The 25279-nt window shown below is 37.4% G+C and overlaps 1 long non-coding RNA gene across 2 annotated transcripts in view; it reads right to left on the bottom strand.

Annotated features, from left to right (window-relative positions):
• Positions 1 to 24062, bottom strand: part of LOC134163014 (uncharacterized) — a 32339-nt gene extending 8277 nt beyond the window's left edge. For both annotated transcript variants that reach the window (XR_009964526.1, XR_009964527.1), the window contains exons 1-2: positions 23014 to 24062; positions 22783 to 22896 (exon numbers count right to left, since the gene is read on the bottom strand). This is a non-coding gene — a long non-coding RNA (uncharacterized LOC134163014). The remainder of the gene's footprint in view (positions 1 to 22782; positions 22897 to 23013) is intronic.
• Between the last annotated feature and the right edge of the window lie 1217 nt (positions 24063 to 25279).

Below are 25279 nucleotides of genomic sequence, written 5' to 3'. Positions count from 1 at the left end.
CTGTGCTGCCTGCTATTTCTACTTATGCTTTCCAACCTCTTGTTCACCTAGTAAAAACTACAGAACACCAACTATTAAATGCCGTTAGTAACTGTGGCTAATACAGAAGCATTTTTACTTAGTTTCACTTGGCTGCAATCAGATCTGTAGTTTGTGTTGCCGGGTTTTCCCTTTTGATCTTTTGCTGAAGTTTTGGCATGGAGAATATGATGTAAAAGCTAAGAAAATAAAAGGGAAATTAAAGAAGAGAGTGCAATAGAGGTATGGAAAGTAGAGAAAATGCCAAAGTGGAAAGGTGTCTTTGTACTTTGTAGGGCATGTAGGGCTCTAACCCTACAAATGGTGGAAATTTATAGATGGGGGTCGGGAAGGCAGTTTTGTTAAGACAAAGAAACATGAGAAAGGAAGAAATGGCAAAGAAGCAGTTGAGGAAAGAACAATACAAAAAGAAGAAACAGGGAACAAATAAAGGAAAGGGAAACATTGTAATAAAAGAAAGATGAAACTGAGAGGTCTGGAGAAAACTGGGGCACTTGTTTCTGACTTGCGCATTCTTCTGCTCTTTGTCTCAGAGCCCAGGGAACTGACAACTTTTCCTCATCTTGAGGCTCTGCTGGGGCCTGAGTCACTGTTTTAGAGCGTCCTACACCAGGATGTTGAACACTTCACATCCATGATTCATCTGCCTCCTTACTGCTTTCTCACCACACTTTCATCCATAAGCAGACATCCTTTACAGCTTCCACAATCTTCTGTTACTCTATTTAAAGGGTTCCTTTTTTTTTACTTTTTCAGAATGCAGCCATCCTCTATATCTGTCCAAGAAATTCTCCCGTCCAGACTTCAGGTGATGGCTAATTCCACAAAGTGTGTGAGAAGATGAACATGAGCAGAGATGAAATCTCTGCACTCTTCCAAATATTTTATGAGCCTTTGCCATGTTTCTGTCCTACTCTTACATTTTTTGAGATATGAGTCAAAGATCTACAGTGCCTTTCCAGGAAAGCCATGTTCAGTGCTGTGCAGAAACTCTCATTCCTCAAAGACCTTTGGAAAACTGACTCAGAGTTACCTCAGACTTTCACAGTGTCTTATGGACAGAGGTCTCTGCAGCCACCCACGTCTTGTGTATTCATTGAAAGTTTCTCAGTGACCAGCAAAGTTCCTATTTCAAGCTTCTTGGTTGCTATCTTTGTGTTTAAATCTTCCTCCTTCTATTTCTCTTTCTTACTCTGTATCAGCTGTTCAGGTTTCACTATTTTTTGCCTCTTTCCAATGCCATGTTTTCCATGGTGAGTCAGTATATCGTCTCTTTCCTCTCCCATCGTATATCTCATAGAAAGATCTCTTTACTGTGCCTGAGAAATTTCAATGCAACATGAAATTGCTGAAATGGCTTACAATTTTTTGGGTACCATTTCATTTACTGACAGTGCCTTACTCTGAATTTATTTTTTCTTGTTTATTTTAGGTAGTTTGAATGCTCTCTTTCTCAGCCTTTTTTTTTTTCCTTTAAATGGAGAATAGATTTTTTCCAACATCTGATTTTATAGGACTGGGCTTTACAGGACCACATTTCTATAGGAGCTGATCTTTTACAACCCAATTTCCCTTATTTCTAAGATTATTTTGCTCTGTCCTACCTGCTGATCTCTTCCTCTTTTCTTTCCTCTCTCCATTCCTTCAAATTGAGTTTGGTTTTAAACCAAGGGGATCATGTGAGGAAAAAAATATCAAATAATATAGCACTATTGAGTGCTTTGGGTTGGAAAGGACCATGAGATCATGTAGTTTCAACTCTCTGCCATGGGCAGGGATACAATGGAATTAGGTTGTTTGCTTGTGCTGCTGTTGATTCCCTCTCCCTCCCGCAACAGGAGTGTTCCCAACGCTGCGGGCTGGCTATTGGCAACTGAAGGAACAAGTAGAAGTCTCTCCCCTCATTGCCCCTCCCCCCCCCACCTCCCCACCCTGTTTTGAGAAATAGCACCTTGTAAATAAAAGATCAGTAGAAAGGCTTTTGAAGGGTTAAAATCCACCACCCACCACCCACCCTACAATGCATGTGTCAGTTTTCTTTCAGCCTTCTTGGGTCATGACTTCGGATTATTTTTGAGCCTGTCATGATTATAATTTATTTTTTTAGAAGAAGATGTGTTGTTCTAATTTTATGCCACCATGTTGAGTTTCAAGAAGAGTAACAAGTATGATAAAGTTTCTCAGAACGGCTTTCTCCCAGAGAGCCCCCAAAATAATGAGAAGTGAGATGAAACCCTCCGTTTCTCCACAAGAACTTTACTCACCTTGCTCCAGCCCTAGCTCCATGCTTTTTTTTTTCCTCCCATCACCAGCAGTGGGTGTTAACGAGTTTTGAAACTTTGCTGTAATTAGGACATAAAAACCACTTTCCTTTGTGTTTCTGGGAAGTATAACAGAGGTCAGCTTTACTTTCTGATGTAGGAAACATTCAGGGCTTTGTCCTCACTAAGTGAAAACGGGAGTTAAAGGAGGGCTCAGTAATCACAACTTTGAAACCACAGCACACAAAATCTACCTTCTCCCACTCACAATTCCTACTTCAGGTAAAATGAGAGTGTGTTTGTTGTTTTCCCTAATACTTTGTTGGTCCAAGAGTCAGGGGCTTCTGCATTGTTAAATTCAGGACACCCAAGACAGTCTGGTTGTCCCATAAAAATTTCTGTGTATTGTACACTGATCAGAGAAGCACCTCTAATCAAACACCTTCAAGTCATAAAAAGTCAACAGAAAGAAACCAGAGTTCTGGCTGAGTAAAGGTCTCTGGTGGTGGGTAGTAGAGACCTTACAAAAAGTAAAATTTTGTGCAGTAGGATCAGGCTTTAAACAGCTATTTGACCAAAACCGTAGAATAAAAAGCTTTCATCAATTTATACAAAAGGCTCCTGTGGACTAATCCTCATCATTCTGTGGTCCTTTTACAGTACAGAACTGAGAAATAAGGAGCACCAGGAGAGTTGGTGAAAATGTTAGGCTTTGATTTTTCATATAATTTCTCCTATACAGCCTAGTATTTATGTTTTGATGATCTGAGCTGAAGGAGCCTTCATCCTGAAATGTTGCTGAGCAAGCTGTTTTATTATAAAGTATGGGCAAGTATCAAGGTGACATTTGAGTTTCCCTAGTCTTTTTTATCTTAAAACTTCATAACTTTGGGCAGATTTAGAAGTGCAAAGATGTTTTTAAAGAATGAGTATATTCATTTTGAAGAATTTGGGGAAAATTTTTATGAATTTATCTTGGGAAAACAGATATATTTCCCGTGTTTGTTCTGATAGCTCCCTTTAATATTTCTTTATTTATTTTTTTCTCTCTTAATGGAGACCTTTCTTTATCCCTACATCTGCTGTCTAGCCAGGGCATGATACCTTTTTTTACCCTCTGCACATGTGGTCCTGTAAAAATGTCACAGATTGCAGAGTCCAAGTGCTCCAAAATGTGAAGCCAAACAGCTGCGCCTAATCACTTGCACAAGGAAGGTTTTTGGAGCTTCAGTTTCAGCTCTCATCTGCCCAGAATCCTGTATTTCCTGTGTCCAGATCCAGTGGCAACAATGTCAGAGGTCTTTGATATATGGGCATCATATTCAGAACCAGTGCAGGAGGCACTTCGTTAACAGCCACAGCATGTTTTATAACTTGATATAACTTCCAGACATTTTGTTTGGATTCAAGTAAGTGTACTTCCCTTAGAGAGAAGCACACAGTTTTTAGCAGTCGTTCATCAAGCCAGAGGCAATTCATATTATTTAATTGAAGGAGATTTTATGCATCACTCACTCATGCAAGTCACGGAGAACGTCAGGCACACAGCCACTTGCAGAGAAGGGTCCATTCCCTTCATTTCTTTAATGTACCTTGAACGTTGTCCCATGAGGACAGCCTTCCCTCAGGTTATGCTGTACACTTCACTTAAATGGTCTTCTTGAGCTGAACTGTCAGTCCTTTTACCTTGATGCATCTTGGCCACACAAAGTATGCAAAGACTGCATATTGAGTTTATTTTGAGTAACTGAGTAAAGTCATGCAGGGAGCTATATGACCATAGAATAAGGTCCTCCTTATCTGATTGACTAGTTGCATGATAAATTGTCTTAGCTAATGAAGTAGAAAACTGAGTGTGAGCAAATTATTTCATTCTGGGTGATATATATCGCACAGAGTCATCCATAAACTTTCTGATTAAATAACAAAGTTTAAAAAGTGAAATTAATGGAAAACATACAAGAAATGAAAAACCAGTTCTCCTCCAGTGTGTAGCTACCTTTGAATATCTTGCTGGTCAAACTTAAACACAATTTGAAAAGTATGTGCAGACAAAACATGACACATGAAATTGGAATTAAGGGAAATTGTGACTGATGAGACTTCAAAAAAAAGAAAATAAAATTACCAAAGGACAATTAGATGTATTTTATTATGTACTGCCATTGCATTTATTTATTTAGATGTGATAAATTACTGCTCAAATGGTTTGCTTTAACCTTTGCTACAATATTTTATTAAACTGATCTTTGTGATCACTGATGCTTTGGAATGTGAACTGTGCAGAAGGCAATGCTGGATGTTCAGCACTTTCAAACCCAGCTCTGTTTACCAAGCATAAATGCAAATGCCAGTTAAACTACTCCCAGTTCTATCCGTCTGCTGTTCAAATGCAGGAACAATTATCTCCGTCAATATTTATTGGCCTAATCCTAAACAGACAGTTCCATAAGTACAGGCAATAGTCCTGTTAGCATGCTGTTAATTTTCAAGCATAGAGGCTGAAATGGACTATAGAATTACTGAAAATAAGGAGAAGTACATTTCCCTAAGGTAAAATACACTCAGCAGCCACTGAATAATGGAATTAGATTTTTTCCATGGCTCTGTTTAGTGGATTAAATCTGTGCAGTCCTCTCCATTCATCCCTGGAATCTGCCATTTCCAGCTTTTTCCTGGCGTTCATTGCAAAAAAGACCTTGAATGACTTGCTCCCCAGCTGGTCATTGTGAAGACTGAGAATGATACAGCTTGAGGAGAGGTTATTTATTTTACTTCTTCTTGATTTAGCTCATTACAAACCATCCCTAGATCCTCTGTCCTAATGTAAGTCAGAACTTGGTCTGTTGATGTCTCCCCTGTAGCAGAATTGAATGACACCTCACTACATGATGGGAGTCACTGATTTCTGCCAGCAAAAATAAAGGGGGGTACCAATGTAAGAGCATGGGCCTTCATAAATACATTTTTTTTCAGGAGAGATATAACCTTTTAAAGTTGTGTCAAGACTGTTTGCTTTATTTCTGAAATCAGACATTTTTAAGTAAATAACTGGCTGCCACATAAATACACATTCAAGTTAACTGTTAACAGAGGGAACAAATTACTTAGAAAGATGCAAGGGGTAGCAGTAGCGGAAACAAAAGCTCCATTTTTATTCTCAGGCTAAATACAGCATACAGCAGCTGCACTGCATGCTAAACCCATATTATTCTCTTTATGACCTCAGGTTTGGCCTTATATGGGGTTTCATGCTCCACCTAAAAGCAGATAGTATTTTTGTTTCTAACCTGACTTCTCAAGAGGCTTCTTTGAACAGAAGGCACACTTAACCTTGTGAAAATAAGATAAATACCTGAGTTTGAGGTTATAGACTTCTTTATTTATGGGAAGGTAAAGCCACCCTGTATGAGTCCATGAGATGACTTTCTTTGCAAGCCACAAAGCCAAAAGTCAATGTTTGTCTGTTCCATAGTGTATGCCCAGAAGATATAACTAAGAACCCACCTGCTTTCACATTAAAATATAAAGCCTAGCTATAAATCTAGTTATTTAGAGTGTCCTCTTAGAGAAGCCATTCAAGAACATGTTTCACATAGCCAGAGTTTTAGGATTCCTCTATGCTCATCAGTCTGAGCAACTCTCTAATCCCAGCATGGTAATAAAACATTAAAGATATTAATTTAGGAAATCAAATATAATAAATAGTCTTTGCTTTGTACGATAATGAGAATAAGTCACTTTGTACTTTCTTGATAAAGGACAGGAAAGCTGACTCTATTTGAATGCCAGACTGAGTAATGTGAATGCAAAATTGACTGAAAATGTTAAGATCTTTTTCTCAATGTGTACAGAGTGCTGAACACCCAGAAGTCCAAACTTCTTAGGAATTTGATAGGTGAGAATTTGCTTTTCAAAGAAAGTAAGAGAAGGTACAAGGAAAGGTGAGAAAACACATAATTAAGTTTGGCAGTTCTTTGTAGGGTACGCAAATAAATCCAACAAGGGAGCTTCATGTACAGTTTTGGTTTTCAGGATTAGGCACTGGGTGCTTGAAGTCTAATTGTTGCACTTGGGTGAACATTAAGCACCAGATTCCTTTTGATCTTGCTCTTTCTGCACACAAAGATGAAAGACGTGCTATGTTTCTATGACACAGCATTAATGCTGTATTATTGATAAGCTGATTAACCTTCCATTTGGACCTATTTCATTCATATGCAGGCTTAGTCTTAATCTGTTCTTGGGCTAAAATTTCCTGTTTGGATCAAACACTGTCAGTTGATAATAGTTTTTATTTTATTTTACATACAAATGTACAAGTATCATTACACATCCTTCCAACTTTTCATTCAAACTTCACCAGCTCACACTTCAGATGCACTAGAATTCAGTTCAATATTCAACAATAAAGGCAGAACCTTCCGTCCTGAACTTCAGGGCTGTTCAAGGCTTTCTGTGCTACAAAGGGTAAGAATCAAAAGAAATTTGAGCTGGCAGTGATAAGAAACACCAAAATTCACAAACTGCCTGTGGAAAACTTCTGCAATACAAATACAGAAAATTACGTATATCTAACCCGTGACTCTATACATCTTTCCAATTGTTTAGAAACAGGAACTCTGTATTAAAGCATACTGATTATATTTAGGATTGTCTCTTTCTATATCATATTATTTTTTGGTATATTGATCCAAAACTGACCAACAGGCATCAGAAGTACTTCTTTCTTCATTAATATCTTGTTAGTTTTAGATGAAGAATTCTTCTTAAAATACTGCTGTTTAAATCTGGTATATTTTCCAAAACAAGGAAAATGCCTTTTACAGCTGTAAGTTTCACTCTTCTCACAATTCTAACTGAGGATCTAGAATTTTTTTTATACTTAGAAAATGAAAAAGTTTAAAGAAATTTGCACATTGTACCCATCACAAATAAAATATTTTGAAGTGTCTAAGGAAGGTTTTGTTTTTCCTTTTGGGGTTGCTCTGCTTTGCATAACTATCAATTCAAAAAGAATTATCCAGCATTATTGCAGTATTTGTAATTCTACCTGGTGTCAAACTTCAGAAATACATTGAAAGAGTGCGTTCCTGTGAGAAATCTAGCTTAAGTTTAGATGAAATGTGGATAGGATTCAAATTAACTTTGAAACTTTCCCTGAACAAAACCTTCAAAAAACCTTTTGCTCTTATACTTCTAGGCTTCAACTTTTCTTAGTTTGCAGAAATACCTAAACAAATTTAGACCTGCTTTTAAATGAGATTCTATTTTCTTAGGTTTCTGTCACAGATTTGTGAGGAATGTGGGATAGACTTCCCACCTGAAAGCCACAATGATAAACTGACAGCTATAGGTTTGGACCATGGGATATAGACAACGGGGTCTTCTCAAACTGATCACCTCGGAAGGCTGAGAATAGCATGAAAAATGGTGGGGATTTCAATGGACAGTCAGTCTACTAGGAACAGTCCTTTTCATAAACAAAGTGAGGGTGAGAATTACTATTCTCTGTATTTTATTCTATATTATACTGTGTAATATAATCCAAGACATGGGATGGTAGGCATCTCACTCCTTATTTCTGGTATCTATTCTGTGATAGTTTTGTAACTGGTCAGGAGCCCAGTCAGCTATCACTCACTGTTAAACAGTGAAGAGCAAAGCATGGAATCATCAGTGGACTCATGACAGTGCCCTTGAAAATGCCAGGTGATCAATAATGGCATATGTGGCCAACTTTTGTTCTTCACTCTGAGACAAGCTTAGGGTGTTCTGTGGAAACTTACGGTAAAAATAACACTCTGCTTTGGGAAGACTGTCTGCCTTGCTTTTATGTAAGCACACACAGCAGGCTAAAACAAGACCACAGCTGTCAGTGCCAGCTCTGCAGACTGGTGAGAGATCATATTCAACTCCTGTTACTTGTTTGCAGACCCTCTTATGTGTAAATCAGTGGTTGGCACTGTGTACCTTAACCTATGAGTTAAAAGAAATAAGTGAGGAGTTGATAGCTTTTCCTATATTTCATTACTAGAGAAAGATACTTCTATAGGAGGTTGCAAGTCAAGTTATTGACTTGAGAAGTGTCTTTTGGATCTGTTCCAGGCTTTCAGATAAATATACATTTTGGCAGCCTTAAAAATATGCATTATGCTCATGACAGACTTGTCTATCACTTTAAGTAATATGTATGAGTTCTTTTAAAAGCAAATTATTATTTAACCACCAGTGCTCCTCTGTTCTACAGCTGGTTATAAATATATTTATTAATAACCATTCACTTACCTGATGGATTTAAACAGTTCATGCTCAGCCATTCTTGAGCTTCATGTAAGTATAATTTAAGGCATAGGATATGCTTATTAAAACTGCATCCTTAAAATACTTATGAAAATGACTAGCTGCTAAAGCCATTTTTTCAGCAGACTTAGTAAATTTTATCTTTCTTTCCCTTCACTATGTCAAATGCAGTTATATGCTATTATGGACTAAAATCTTGCTAAATTAGATGTATCAAATCAGGGTAACACACACCAGTGAATTACTACAATGAAGAAGAGGCAGCACTAAAAGGTGTTTTAAATGCCCTACCCTTTCACTTTTGATGCCTGGGGCACAATTTCTTGCTTTGATCACAAGTGAAAACAAGTCTGGTGGTCAGAGATAGGTTTGACAGAAAATCCACATCACCACTAGCCATTTCTGCTTGAGAAAGACCAAGAGCTTGAGCAGCAGGTAGAACAGACACTGAAACTCATTTGGGTGGGGGTTTGGGTAAAATTAATTAAATCTGCTTTAAGCTTCACCAGGAAAATAAAAAAAAAAAAGACTTTTGATTACAAAGAGTTGAAAGCTCTTTTTTTTTTTTTTTTTTTTGAGTTCTTCTTTACTGTTAGTCTGACAGGTTCCCATCAACCTTAGAATTTCTGGTGCACAAAAGAAGGAACATAAAAACTGAAAAGGAAATGCCAAACTGATTTCTGTGGATTGGTTAAAAGTTAGTCTTCACTGTGTTCAAATTACCACTGTGACTGATTTAAGATTTTAACTTTATGAAAAGTTTAGCTGCTCCTCCCTCTCCCAAAAATAATTCATTATCAATTGTTATTCTGGCCTTGTAATTAATCAGCTTTGTAAAGTGCTTCATTTGGTGCATTCATATTGTTTAAATAAATTTGAAAACACTAACCTTGTCACATTCAGGGGTCGAGTGTGGGAATGAAGTTTTAGAGTACAGAGGGGAAAATACTTCAAGGCGTATGCACAAGAGATTTCATACGGACAATCGGAATTTATTTTCCAAGTAGATGGTGTACCCAGTGTAAGTGAGCACTGTGACATGTTTTAAGGTCTCCTTAACCTGTCTGTGCAAATTGCATAAATCACAGCAATAAAATCTCTCTATTCAACATGCTGGAGCTGAAGAACACTGACCAGCTTTTGACCTCCTATGCTGGGCCCCAGCTGACCCTCACTTAAAAGTTCAGGCGGTCAATAGCAGGTCACCAGGGGCATCTGCAGTCTTGCTTAAATCCAGTTTGATTGTAAGGTTAAAAATAAGCTGCACAGGTATACTTTGTCACCTTCTTTAAGTCTGCCTGACCACCACACCACATGTGGCTCTTATGAAGCCACAAAAGAAGTGGGGAGTGTGCAGGGAAATGGGGGAGGAAAAAAATGAAAACCGAGGTTGCATTCTCACTGCCCATCTCCAGTTTGGCATAGACCAAGTTGGTCATTTGTCAGTATAATGGATCTATAGACAGCCCTAAACAATTGTCAAACATTCTTTCAAAAGTCATTAGTTTTTCAACTAATATATATCTGTTTTCTGCATTTGTTGAACCCTTCACTTCTCACTGAAAAGGGCCTGTTAAACTAAACAGAGGCCTGATCAGTTTTCAGTGAGCTCTGAGCCTCAGAGTTCACCTGGGTCACCTACAAGATTTATGAGACCCTGGTACCAGCATCCGACTGGAACTGTGAGTCCAGCAGCGAGTCAAGCCTCCCCCGCATGCCAAGTCCTGCAAGGCTGCCCTTCCTTTCCCAGAGGCTGTCAAAGAGGCAGCAAAATTGATGACCTGTGTAGATACCAAAGTGGACATCAATAAAAGGAGATGGATGTGAACCATCAGAGTGACATGCCTCACTGCTGGGATGGCTGGGGAGAGGGGGGAACAGGTTAAAAAAACACAGGAAAGTTATTTATATAGGCTTCAAGGACAAGGAGTTTGTCACTACTTGCTTGAGAATTTAATCTTTTCATGTTCTTTTTTTTGGTTTCCATCACCCTCCAGCTGATAAAAAGACTGTCAAGGTATTGCAGCCATGAGACAACTCTGTTGTGGTCTCAAGTGATGGAAATTGTGTTTGCAATGAAATTGTTAATACAGTCATAAAAAATAATGAAAAGTGGCCTTTTCCAACCAGCACCAAATAATGTTCTCAGCTTGACAGAGCAGGAGTTGGGGTCTTGATTAATTGGGACTTGAAAACTTCAGGCAAAAGATTTTATTGTGTTTCTAGAAAATTCACTGGTTTTATGCAGATGTCATCAGGAGCTGAATTCCTGAAATTCACTTGTGTGAGGGATGTTCCTGCAGCAGGATGAGCAATATTTTCATACAAAGGAATCTTTACATGCAGATAGATTGAGAAAAACTTTGTTACATGCAATAACCATCTCTTACTTTTAAAAACATTCTAAAGAAACCAACAAGGAAACAGCTCTCCAAATTTCTTTCTATTTTATGCTCAAAGTGTTTACTTGCCCTCTGGGACATTTTCTGAATTCTTATGTATTATGTAAATGAGATCTAAATCTAAAATGTGATTTGTGTACTTGGAAGCATTATGCATTCATCCACATAAGAAGCAATGGCAGATGTTTACAAAGAACTTCTCTGCTCTCCACACACAACATTCTACTACCCTGCTTCCCCTAAAATGATGTTCTAAGGTACAGAAGCTGAGATATACAAAGGGTTGAAAGAAAAAAACATATCCTGAAGAAGAGGTATTTTTAAGCAGAGATAATGTTAAGCATGACTTAACATCTGAAGAGATTGAAAACTCTTTATTTAAACTGTATTTCTGTTTGTGACTGAAATCTCTTGTACACACATGTTTCAGCTTCCTAACAGTGATTTAAAAGTTCAATAACATAAATGTAGGCTTCTATTTATGACATGCTGATACCCTTAATGGAAGACCTTACACATCAGTATTTGACTGATTTTTTTTTTCTTGTATCAGAGGAAAATGGAATAGTTACCAGAGATCTTTTGAAGCTGATGCAATCAATTACACACTTCCTGTGAGAAGGGAGATGTGTGAGGACTCTTTCCCCTTAGATCAGTGCCCAATGTACTAACACTTTGTGATGACTCATGTTTTGTCTGATGACTGAAATACATGTTTTGTAGCAGCAGGGATGAAAGCCAAGGAATGGCTTGCATTTTCTTGCACTCAGAAAAACAAATACTGAGTACTTTCTAAAGAACTTCATAGAGCTGAAGACTCAAAAGCTTTTTTTGGCAATTTTTAAAGGATCCCATGGAGCAAAAGATACAAAAAACTTTTTTTTTTTTTAACCTATGCAACAGATATAAAACACTGTTTTTTTCAGGTTGTTTCTATCACAGACAACAATGGCTGGATTAATTTTCAATCAAGTGCTCTTCACTTCTGTTTCTCATGGGAAAAATGTTTTATTTCCGGTAGACCCACTGATTTAAAATTTTACAGTATTTGTTTGCCAAATGAGTACAGTTACGTTTGTCTGGAGTGTGGTAATAAAGAGAATAACATCATTAATCTCTTAAGACTTTTTTTCATCTTCAGCATGTAGACAGAAACTCTGTAATCTGGTGATTCTTCATGTCCTCAATTGCTCCTACAAATATCTGAACGATGTTAGAAAGTACATTACAATTTTGTAAAGGTTAGTTGTATTTCTCTCTGTGAAATACTGTGAAAAATTCAAAACTCCTGGTGGGCTTTGTAACTGCTGCAGGAACCTCAGACTTTGTTTAAGGTCCAGCCAGAGTTTATAAACTCTGCAGGACCTCACTGAAAGTTTAGAAGTTCCACAAGATCTCACGTCGATCTAACAAAACCTCAGGAGTCCAAGAGGTTTTATAGCCTCCATAGGAGATCCTGCCGTTTTATAATCTTTGCAGAAGAACTTGTGTGGGTACATAAACGTATTTGTAGTTCATCAGGACTTCATAAAATCATCAGGAGCTTTTATTCTTTGTCCCATCAATCCCCTCACCTCAGGATTCACAGCCTGAACATACAAAGCAACCATCTCTACCCTGACACTACATGTTTTGTAAGATCACCAGAAGTCCTTTTTATCACACAGTTGTTAGATACTTTCACCCAGTTAGTTCTGCTATGAAAGATCCTAAAGCTCCAATATTTTCACTGGTTTTGAGAAACTCAGATTCAAATAAAACAGCAGTGCAAAATGATACAAGTGCATATAGTGGAAAATTTAACGTCAAAAGCTATAGCAAATTACTACAAAATTCTGAATCAAATAAAAATGCTAGTTTTCAGGGACAAAAGTAAAACCAACTTTTCAAAAAAGGAAAACAACATCAAGTCATTTCATTGTAACACATTCACATAAAAGAGTTATAAATCTTCTGTGACATGAAAGATTTTTTATTTCAACATCACCTGATTAATTTTAAATTCCCATTTGTTTTAATTTCCCTACCCAATAAAATATACAGACCTCATGAGGAATTGCTTATATTTGTCTGCATAATTTAGAAATGTATAATTGTGAAGGTAAAGCTCACAGTGGAAACCTATTAAAGTGTTCATTGCGGAAAAATTCTACAGTAATCAGCTTTTGAAGGTAAGAGTGTGCTTTCTAATTTGCATTAATTTTGAGGGATTTCATACTGCCAAACACAGTGTTAAAACTCTGCCATTTATGAATAAAAAAAATATGCTCAAATGCCAGGTATTTTCAATCAAAAGTTTTACACCAAGACTGTAAACAGACCCAGTCCTAAATTCGTTACTTGGAAGAAACTCTTTTCATTATTTTTAGTTTGAGATTCATTAGAGTAGAGATCAAGACTAAGCCCAGCATTTCTTTACTTTCATTAAAAGTAATGCTCCTTCTCACTGTTCATCAGTTGCTGCTACATGGCAAACATGTTAAATATAGGAACAACCACCACTGATTTTTTGCTTAATGACAGAAACAATGTGGGTTTTCAGATGTGTATAACCTATCATCTAGAGGCAGACAATTTATGAAATATTACTGATGAACACACGGTACACACACACACGCATTCCCCTGATGAGATTAGGAATTAACATCTCCAGAGGAGGCATATGATGTCTGTTAACAGGATATCACACCCCACATGTATACTTTTAATGTACGTGAAAATATAACCTCAATTTTTTTTCCTTTCTCTGCAAACTTCTCATATTGCACTAAACAAAGATTACGCTGCCATCAGGTTATCATTATTCTAAATAGACTTAATAGGTAGATATCATTATAGTTTTGATGGGTGATAGTGAGATAGAGGCAGCAGTAACTTTTCATTATCGCTAAATCTTTGTAATCTGATTGCTTACTTTTGGTGACTGTAGCTGTCATTAAGCACAGAGTGAGCAAACTGGACAAAACCAAACCTTGGAAATGCATTTTTTCTTTTACTCTTGCTTGTCCGTGTATGTGGCTTATCATCTGAGGAGTGAAGCTAAAGGAGACAGGTATAACTCAAATCCACAAATGGCACATTTTTCCTTCTGCAAATTGAGTATTTTTTCCCAGAGAAATATAAAATATAAAACCTATTTTTATATTTTGTTTGCAGTGATTCATGGTATCTTGACATAATTGTCTGCTGTGTTTTCGTAGGCTGTATTCTGTTACTGAAAAGTAGAAATTTTAGGGTCAGATGATGATGAATCAAACAGACATACTTCTGAGGAGATAACAAGTTATGTGCATTTCAGACAAACCAGAAGAGTAAATGCTGGTTATGCATTCTCATTCCCTAATATAGATGCCTTTTTGGTAGCTTTTTGGATCACTATAAATTCTGTCAATGGGAAATTTTGGCAGCTTCCAGGAATAAACCAACAATGTAAACATATTTGCATTTTCTTCCTTTATATCCTCTGATGTATCACGTGTCTTTTTCCTGCTATTTCACCTCTTTCTGGACACTGCAGCAGATAACTCGCTGTGAAGTGACATTTTTTTTTTCCATAATTTAAGTTCAATTTTATATTTACTGCTTTTTCATATTACACACACACAAGTCCCATGCTCTGTATCAGATTTTTACTCTTAATAGAAAGAATGTGGTTTTTGGAAGGGGGAGGGTTGTCATGAGTACAGGAAAAAATTCTGGAAACTTGATTCAGAAACTGTAATATACATACAATTTTTTTAAACATCGTGGGTTTTATAGTGCTTCTCATTATTTTCTGTGACAAAGTGTAAAAGCTTTGTGACTAGAGGTATCGCTATCTTGTCCATGTCTTGGCCTTTAGATTTTTGTCCTTAAGCTCTTCTGAGCAGGAATTGTAATGTTCTTTATACTTCTGTGCCTAGCACAGTGGGATTGACAAGATTTGGGGCTCTGTCAGCTGCCAACATATACAAGTGAAATAAAAAGGGCTGAAAACAAAACAAAGACTCTCTTTAACATCTTTCATCCTTTGAGTGAAGGGATTTAGAAGAAAAGAAAAACATTAATTCCTCTGCTTTGTAGCTATTGCACTGGGATAGTGGAAAGGCAAAGAATAAGGTCTCTTTCATTTAAATAACTACTTTTGTGCTTGTCTGTAATCCAGACTTCATTGCAGTATTCACATATCCTAATATACAAGCACATGGGCAGTTGTCCTGCTGCAAAAACAGTACTCCTTCTCCTTGCTACCCAAGCTAGCAGGAAAAAAAAAGAAAAATGAAAAAAAAAAGAAAAGAAAAGAAAAAAAACCCACACCTTCTAAAACTTTCCAAAGGCTTCAGGGAATTCTTCAGGTTGTATTCTAGGTCCTTTGAGTCCTATTAATACCATATGATGTGGCCCATGTATGTGGCCACAGAGTAAGGAAGTACCCTGATTGTTTCTAAGGTATGGTATAGTCTCAGGTAGGAGATGCTTAAAGCTTCAGTTGTGATTGTTCTAGTTAGCTATAATTAGCTACTTATCTCACTTTTTTATTGAATGGGTAAGTGCTTTCATCACTTTTCGTTTTTTTTTTATGATGGATAACACAATGAGTACTGAAAGATGGAGAGTACACAAGGTGCCTCCCAGCTAAACTGGTAAAACTTAATGTTTGTCTGGCAAAACCTCAAAACCTCTTGACTGTTGTCTACAATTAGGCAGTACAAATGTGATGACGATGGTGATGATGTTGATGAGGATGAAGATGCTGAAGAAGAAGATGAAGAAAGAAGAAGAAGATAAGAAGAAGAAAAGAAGAAGAAGAAGAAGAAAAGAAGAAGAAAGAAGAAGATGAAGAAGAAGAAAAAAAGATGAAAGAAGAAAAAGAAGAAGAAGAAATGAAGAAGAAGAAGAAAAGAAGAAATGAAGAAGAAGAAGAAGAAGGAGAAAAGAGGAAGAGGAAGAGGAAGAGGAAGAGGAGGAGGAAGAAAAAGAGGAAGAAGAGGAAGAGGAAGAGGAAGAGGAAGAGGAAGAGGAGGAAGAGGAGGAAGAGGAGGAAGAGGAAGAAGAGGAAGAAGAGGAAGAGGAAGAAGAAGGAGAAGGAGAAGGAGAACAGAATCAGCTGTGTTTATCCTATTTCACCTGAAACAACTAGGCATATTTCCTTTTTTGTATATTTTACATAAAGTAAATCCTTTTCAAGGGGCCAGTGACAACTCTGTCACTGGATAATTTACAGTCTTCTGAGATTCTGGATTAAATAACAGTAAACCAACAGGCTTCAGAGGAAACATGAGTAATTTGTTTATTGCCCTCTCTCAGTTTCCCAATTACAATTATCTCCTCTTAGCAGTCTAGTGCTGCTAATTGTTTGGAAAAGAATGAAATGACTTAATCTTTTTAGGCATCTTCTAGCCTAGGGTTTAACTTCGTAATTCACTGTGTCAATCTCTCTCAAGCAAAGATAAGTGTAGTGCATAGTTACATATTATAATTTAACAAATACTTAATTTATAAACAGTAAAGCCTAGACAGTCTCTGCTAAGAATCTGACAAAACGGTGCCACTCATGACATCTGTCTTTATGCCACTCATAGGCAGGCAAGAATAAGTCTAAGAGAGCACTTGTCTGTGCCGCTGTCCTGGCAAGGCTTGTGCTTGAGTCAAAATTTAATCAGCTCTTTATCTCCTTATCACTTTAGGGTGTCAATCACTGCAAGTGTTTAACATGGAGAGGAACCTCTGCAGATGCAATCAATTCAAAAGGTTTCATGAGCTGTTTCTTTATATTATTTTTAGCTGAAGACTCCTTAATTACAAATACTTGCATTTTCAGAACACAAAGACACAAGGACTTTCAGTGATAAGGTCTCTAAAATCTTATTCATTTATGTATTTATTTATTGAAATTAAATTTTATTTATTCATTTTAAGTACTAAAAATTCAGTATTTGGGAATCTTTATTTCCACGCTGTCTCTGGATCTCTTTGATACTGCACAATCTCTTGTAATTGCAAGTTGCACCAAACAATATCGGTGTACAAGGGAAGGACGCCTCTTCAGCTTTGTGGATGGGGTGTTCATGCAGAAGTCACAAATTCTGACACTTGCCCCTGTTCAGGTTGGAAAGAGATCATGTTATTGAAAACAGTTTTTGCAAAAGTAGAATAGCTTGGGAATTATCACTTTTCTTATGTTTTTTAATGCAGTGGACAGAGTATTCATTTGTGAGCTAGTAAGTCTTGTAGGAAGACAGACGATTAGAAATCCTACCACTTTTACTCAACTGAATGCTTTTTCTTCAATGATACTACAAAAAGTATATAAAATAAAATAAAAGGACAGCCTGCTAATATTTAAACCCTGTACATTTTCTTTCGGTAACCTTAGGGTTGACGTGCTCACTTTGCAGGGGGTTTTCTAACATCCCTTAGGAACAGGATTCAAAACTCTCCAAACGCCTGAATGTATGATTTGCATCCTTTTCAAGGCAGTAGATTCATTAATGAAATACTAAGCAAGATGTGTTTTTGCAGTATCCCATAGCTGTATTTTAGAATAATCACCAGTAAATCTGTGCCGTATTCTGTGCTGGCTTTGCCTGTATTCAGCTTTCAAAATTTATTTTTCACATTTTCACACCGTAGAGGTCATACAAAGAATCTTACTCTAGTCACTTTTTTTTGTTTGTTTGTTGTTCTCCAGTCATATAGAGATGCTTTCACTTGGATCATAGAATAATTAAATGGCAGGATAGGTTTATTGCAGATACATGTTTGCATATGTTCTTTCCCAGGTTTCAACTCTCATTTTCTGAGTCGACTTGATTATGTTGTGTGGGATAAGCTTAGGGGGCATCAGGAGAAATTATTGCACTTGCCAAAGAATCAGCAGTGGAGGATCAACAGTCAATAAGAGAGGATCATTAGAACTGATTCAGACAGGGTCTCTGGGGATAAAATAGTTGGTCAGAGCAAGAAAATCAGTCTGCTCAAATATGCTGATAGCTAAGTGACAGAGCCTTCAACAGGGTGATTAGTAAGGTATACCTCACAAAGGGGGCTGGAACTAAATGATCCTTAAGGTCTTTTCCAGCCCAATCCCTTCTATGATTTTACGAAAAGGGGCTGCAACTTCATAAAAAGGGGATTCTGCTATTAATTACTAAAAAAAAAAAGAGGTCAGAAAAAGAAGGACTGAAGAAAAAAAGAGGAAGATGATAGCAGACAGTTTTTTGTTGTTTGTTTTCTTTTTTAAGTAATGAAAGTTACAGAGCTTTTATCATTATTTTATGGAAGAGAACAGGGACAGAGGAGAATATTTACGCGTTCTGTTTGCACCTTACTGTGAGCCCCAGTGCCCATAAATGTGCTCCTGAGGTATTGTGAAGGTTTAATGCCAGGCCTGGCTGAGGACCTAGGTGCAGCAAATGAGATAAGAGAAATAACAGCAAGGTGGTTCTGAAGTCCAACAGAGCAGTGAAAACACATGAGCTGATGTGCAGTCAGTTCAAACAGACCAGCCGCTCAGTGCATGTCCATCACAAAAAGAGTGGTTTGAACTTCATGACTATTTTCCAGTCGCAAGACACAAACCCGTTAAAGTACATCAGCTGACACAGAAGTGAGCTTATGTAGCTCCCAACAATTTCAGGTGGTGAAATGAATATATACATCCAGAGCAGGAGTATAATCTTGTGTCACGCGTATATTTGATCTAAAATAAATTGCAGTGAAACTTACACTAAGGAGGAATTCCAGAGTCAATATCCTCTCTTAAGACTGCTTCAAAGTATCCTCAAGATTTCCAGCACAATTATATCCAGACTTAGTAAAATGTCAGCTTCACTTGGTAGCTGACTTTTTTGTATATTGTCCCTGGAGTGGTAGCTTAAGACATCCCTTAGTATACTTCACCTGTCTGAAACACTTTCACATGTTCATAGGGCTAAATTAAACTGAAATTACTCTTCTTTTTATAATCCATAGTATAGCTCTTACATAATCCCTAATATAATTCTGAATAAAAATATGCCATCAAACAAGCTTTCAACATCTGCTCATTAAACTGTCTAAACTTAGTATGCAATATATTTTTCATTCTCTCAATTGTTTTCCTCAGATTTATCTTAATTCTATGCTAATGAGTACTAAATTAACAATTCTTCTGTGGTAAATAACACATTTAAAATCTCAAGTGAAAGGTTTAGATCTGGAAGTAAACTGACTATCTGCAGTATAGTAACGGCTGAGAAAATCTTTGAGAGGTTGTAGATATGTGAGAATGAATTTGCCCAAATTTATGCTTATAAATTTGAATTTGAAATAATATCATCTGAATAGAGATTAACTACTTAAAAGCACCACATTCACCAGGACTTCAAATTGGATTCTAGTAGAAGGGGTAAATGAAAAAAAAAGTCATCTGCCCTCCAAAATCCACTTTTTTCTTGTTTCAGGGTTATTTACTTACAACAAAATATACCCAGTGTCATTGGAAACCTGTCTTCCCTTCACACTATTATCTGAAGCACAGTGCAATGCCTAATTTGTGCCTCATTTGAACTTAGAGCTAAACCTGTGATTCATGGAACAAATTTTGTTCCTCCAAATTTGGTTACATCTTTGCACCCGTGCAGTCACTGTGAGATGGTCATTCTCTTTAAAGTGATCCTCAGCAGAGCCCTTAACTGGGCACAACCATCATGTGGGCCTTGCTGTTAAATGCTCACTTTACTCCTGAGCCTTGTCAGTACCTTGTCAAGGTACTGACAAGGCTCATTGGTGTCAAGGTGCTGACACCAGTGGAGGTCTAGAAGTAACTTTTTACATTTCTTTGGGCTTACGGTTCACACTGGACCTAAGCACTTCCAGTTCTGTTTCTAATTTATTCCAATTTTTATTAAGAAAGTACTATCTATACGCTAGTAAGCAAACAATACTGAAAAGGGATTCTGGCAAAATAATGTTGAGTGTTACATTTTATTTTTCAATGAGTTTTTTAGATTCTTGTTCTGAATTATAAGATATCTGAAGCAGTATTAAGCTAACAGTGCTAAGTAACTGTCTCGGAGGTATGAAACAATGAAAAACACAATGAATGTCTATTATTCATGCAGTATGGATGCTTCCTAAAAATAACTTAGATGCTTTCATTTTTACTTGATATTGCCTTTTTTTTCCTCTATTAAATAGTGCTTAAAAAACACAACTTCAGTCAATCAGTAAACAAGATCATTACTTCTAAGTGTTTCAGATTCTGAATCAAGGGTTTCATTTAATTTTCCAAGTGGAATAATGCATATAAATGAGGATGTCAAATTGCAAATAACCTGTATTAGAATGGCGTGTACAGTGCTTATGGTAAGTAACCAACATTATTGACTTCGCTTAGGGATTTAAAATGCTGAAAAACACTAGCAGAATAAATTTATTGGAAGAACGGAGATGTGCATCACTGTGTTAAAAATTTGAACTGAGAGTAAAATTATACAATAGTATTTTGTAATTCAGAAATATATATGCATAGATATACATATAGGTATATATGGATAATGCCAGTATTATTGATATAAATTTCCATAGGGACAAAAGAAAGCATAATGACTTTGATTTGAATGGCTATGTTGGGATTCATTATCAATACGTTAAAATACAAATTGTTGGCTACATCATGCCCCTGCTGAACTTTTTCCGTTAGTAGCTAGCAGCATTCAAGTCTTTCTTTTCACAGTTTTGAATGCTATTTACTTTTTCTTCCTTCTATAATCATAATTGTGGTGCTGTAAACCTTTCCAGAGATAGTGTCAAAATTCAAATGATTCATTTATAAATCCAAAGACTGTAGACTTGTATCTGTCAGTAGGAGTATTACCATGTAATTTAGCTATTTCTTGTATTTCATTTTGAGCAGCCAAGGCTGCCATGGTAAAGTGCCTCTCAGCATTTTCAAAATGGACTGGTTTTGAGGTCTTTCTGTAACCCAGAAGTATACTTGGTCTCATCTCAGAAACAGAGTTTTATGCATAAGAGTGCATCATACTTGTGCCATAAACAAGCTTAGACAGGAAAGATAGCATTGCTTGTAAGGATTTCATTTAATATTTTCAGCTGTAGATGCATGTGATCCCTGGATTTGTTTGTTGTTTGTCTTTTATGAGATTCTGTGTATCAAATACAACACATGCCAAAACCCAGTGGTGATATTCTTGCCAATATTAAAAAGCTCTTTAATGCCACGGGTTGTCTTATTGATTTCATTGAGACTATTTGCTGCGTAAAATGTTAATTGCAAGGAGTATATTACAATCTTGCCCTGAGTGGATAGAGGCTGCCTGCATAGGAATTCCATTTCACAAGTGTTTTCACTGCAGAGTCACCTTGGGTTGATATCTTGTCAGATTTCACAAATGCCACATACCCCTTACCTAGCAGCTGAGTGACACAACCTGGAGGGAAACCCAGGTTTCCCACTGGTGCTCTGGAGCAGAGGTGGGTGAATAGCCCCATTTGTATCTGGGGTAGGATAAAAGCAGATGATGCTTATGTTCCTTAAAGGTCTGCTTTAATTTCATTTTATTTTATTTAGAAATGAGTTATTAAACTCCACTTTCCCCAACTGACATAGTTAGATGCTGATCCAAGATCACCACTACACTCTTGAACTGGTGTGCATGGTTTCTGCTGCACTTTACTCTTTAGGTCACTAAGTTTGCCATGGAAAACATATTTTCTATCTACCTGTAAGAAGGTACAATACAGAAAGAAGCAGGGGATTTTGTGGGATGGAAAGTGTTATATAATGGCCCAGTCCTGCAATTGTTCCTTGAGGCTACGCTAGCGGCAAGTAGTAATGGGTCAATGCCTCCCTCTGGTTTTGAAAGCATTATTGGAAATTTTGCCTGAGTGGAAACTGTGCCATTAGGCCTTTGTGTCAGATGCTTTCTGTACACCTTTTCTATCAGGCAATGCTCATACTAAATAGTAATGTTATATCATTGCTGTCCATCTATGTTAAGCTATTTTATAAACCGCCCTAGTGAAATGAATAATCCTTTTCCCTGCTTTGCACAGCAGACATCATTTGTAGTCTAAGTTCACCCAAACATTTACATCTATATGTGCCTGAGTGTGCGTGTGTGGAAATAAATATTTTAATTACAAATACCCCTACATTAGTCTTGCAAATGAAACCATGTTCAGTTAAGCACGTGAAAACTGTGATGCATGAAATGCCAGACCTCTTGCTGCTTGTGCAACTTAATTTGGACTTCTAGGGTGTCCTGTGTATCTGCTTACTGATAAAGGGGGAATATTTTGAATAGTATGCTCAAATAATTCTTTTTCAATTTTTTTTTTCAGCTGACAGGCACAATGGACTATGAAGTTTTGTGGATGGTGGTAAACAACATGTTTCTTGTGTTCAAAATGCATGAGTTTAATCCTGAACATTGCTTCTAATTTTTATCTTTTTTTTTTTAATGACACCACATAAAATAATAATAAAACTCCTCCCTGTGAGGGTGCTGAGGCCCTGGCACAGGTTGCCCAGAGAAGCTGCAGCTGCCCCATCCCTGGCAGTGTTCAAGGCCAGGTTGGATGGGGCTTGGAGAAACCTGGTCTAGTGGAAGGTGCCCCTGCCTCTGGCAGTGGTTGGAACTGGATGAGCTTTAAGGTCACTTCCAACCCAAACCATTCTATAATGGTGGCTCTATAATAAGTATCTTCTTCAAGAGAAAAGTCAAGAAAAATTTGTATTATTATAGCTGTAAAAGACCTAAATAGCACAAAAAAAAAGAATCCAAACTCTCTACCTCCAGTCCCAGAAATTCTCTTCTCAACTGCAGAAACCCTCCTTGTCAACAAGTGTTCTTGGTCTTCATTACTCTTGAAGTTTTGCTTCAGTCAGCAGCTGATGAAGGCTGCAGCTACAAGAAAAGAAAGGGAAAACATGACCAGCCACTAAGCTGGTCAGTGGCATTGAAGTACCCCATTGTGGTACTTCTTCATCCCCATCCCCATGCATTCTCACACCCTGTACACACCTGTGAAGGTGACCTGGTATCTCGCGAACCCCGCCAGGACAGCTGTGCTGCCTGCAGCTGCTGCCGCACAGCTCCCCACCCTGCTTGCCCTCGGTGGGGTTGGCAGCCAGCTGCGATTTCCTGGGGAACACAAGCAAGTGGAAGGAAATGGCAATTATCAGCTATTCATATGGCAGCAGAACCTGAATGGGATTTCATAGGATGAATAAAAGAACACTTCTCCCACTCAGGAGCCTCTGACGGTTCAAGCAGTGGAGGTTTTAGAGCTACAAGAATTTATTATAGTGGAAAGCTGGAGCTTCAACTTCCCCTGTAGTGTTGGGCTTATTTACCACCACTCATAACACTAAATTCAATCAATTCAGCTGGCTACTCTCTATTTTTGGGGCGCTCCCACATTGTAGCTATCTTAGCCATTGGTGGTAAACTGGGTTTATTCTGGAGTGTAGAAATGTCCAGAACAGGCCAAAGCTTGTTTCCTCTCTGACTGCTTGCTGTTGCATTTTACGCCTTTCGGCTCCAAGTATCAGAGCATCCATTCAGCTTCTAACTAGGATTGCACAATTTAATTCTTCTCCCCTGGGCTATACAGATGACATGCTTCATATAACAGCAGCTTTGAGCATATACATCCTTGTAATATATTTGTAACTGGTGCTTTAGATGATCTGAGTACCAGCACTTCTGATGTTTCAAGCTGCATTTGGGCATTCACCAGGGATCATTTCCCCAGCATGGTGGAAGAGCACTCCGTGAACCTCCTGCCGTGTTTCCCCAGTTGAGACCAATGTTACTGCTGTTACAGATGAGCTATGCTTCTGTTAGCAATAACGACTCAGTACATTATGGTAGATTTTGCTTTTTCTCCAAGTTCTGTTCGGAGACTATCATGTGGCTAATATTACCCTCAGTCAGGTTTGCTGCTCTCCTCTCTGTGGTTTGCATATCATCCTTATCAGGAAAAATTATACAGAAATTTATTGCATCAGGTCAGGGTTAATTGAAGAGAGAATTTATATATTAATCAGTTTGTAACATGGAAAGTGTGGAGGTGTATTAAAGCTAGGTATTGGGACCTCACACTATTATGCAATGGGTCTGACCCATCCGAAGCACTTTCCCACATTCAAAGGTGGTTTCTGTTTAACAACATGATGGGAAAGGCTAAGATAGCACAACCTTCAAATTTCACTGAATATAGTATAACTTCATAAAAATTTATAATCCTCAGATTATTCAGAGGGTATTTATTTCTGTTCCTTGGCCATTGTTACTAAGGTTATGCTTATTATTGCTATTCACTGTTACATGAACTTTATATATTATTTAAATTCACATATGAAAAGCCTGCATATATACAATTTCACATTCTCTCACTTGAAATCTCAAGCAGTTTTGAGCATATTAGGACTTGTGGATGCCTTTATTTTTATTTTTTCTTTTTACCAAGAGTTTTGCTCAGACTTATATATCCGGCATTTTAAAAGACTATAATAAATGAAAGTGCTGATGCAAGCCTACTGCGCTCCTCTATTAAGATAATAATATCTAAGTTTTCCTTTCTTCCTCTTTGAGATACAATCTTTAAATATTTTCCAAATAAAAGTTCCAGCATATCGTCTTTTATGTACTATAGACAGCTAGAACGTTGCTTCTCTAATACTGTTTTTTCCAACAAAATTTGAAATTTGCGAGAGACCAAATTAATGACTTACTTATAAACTTAAAGAAGGAGCGGTAATCTTATTCAGACCAGCTCCTCTAGCATGAACCTAGAACCAATCCCTTATCTTCATAAAACTGGTCACAGAAGACCTGTCCAAAGGCATCTTTGCAGTCTCAGCCTTAAGGGGAGGTCAGAATTAGGGTGGAAAAATTATGCTTCACAGTTTCTGAAGATAGGATGCGATTCAGAGTTCACATGGCTTCTTCTTATCACTGACACAACAAAACACGCAATTATGGTATTGAATGTGCTTTACCCTAGCATGATTTTTCTTTGAGTTAGTTGGCATTTGCACCACTTGCCAAAAGAGAGCACCTGCCATCACCTCTGAAACAAGGGTCCACCCCCAGCAGTGTTTTACTTTGTGAGGAACAGGTAAAAAGGGTAGCTTCAGCTTATTGAAAAGCTTTTCATGGTTAGGAATTTCCAAAACACAGAATACTCTTAAAAATGTTGCAATAAAAATGTATTCCAAGTATAACTAAATGACTTTACAGGAAGATGTGCAAAGGATCTAATTTAGTAACAGCCTGCGCCATA

The sequence above is a fragment of the Pezoporus occidentalis genome, unplaced genomic scaffold (genome assembly GCF_034315485.1).
Source record: "Pezoporus occidentalis ecotype Australia unplaced genomic scaffold, CSIRO_AGI_Poc_V1 ctg197, whole genome shotgun sequence".
Lineage (NCBI taxonomy): Eukaryota > Metazoa > Chordata > Aves > Psittaciformes > Psittacidae > Pezoporus > Pezoporus occidentalis.
This window is presented reverse-complemented; position numbering and strand designations above follow the sequence as displayed.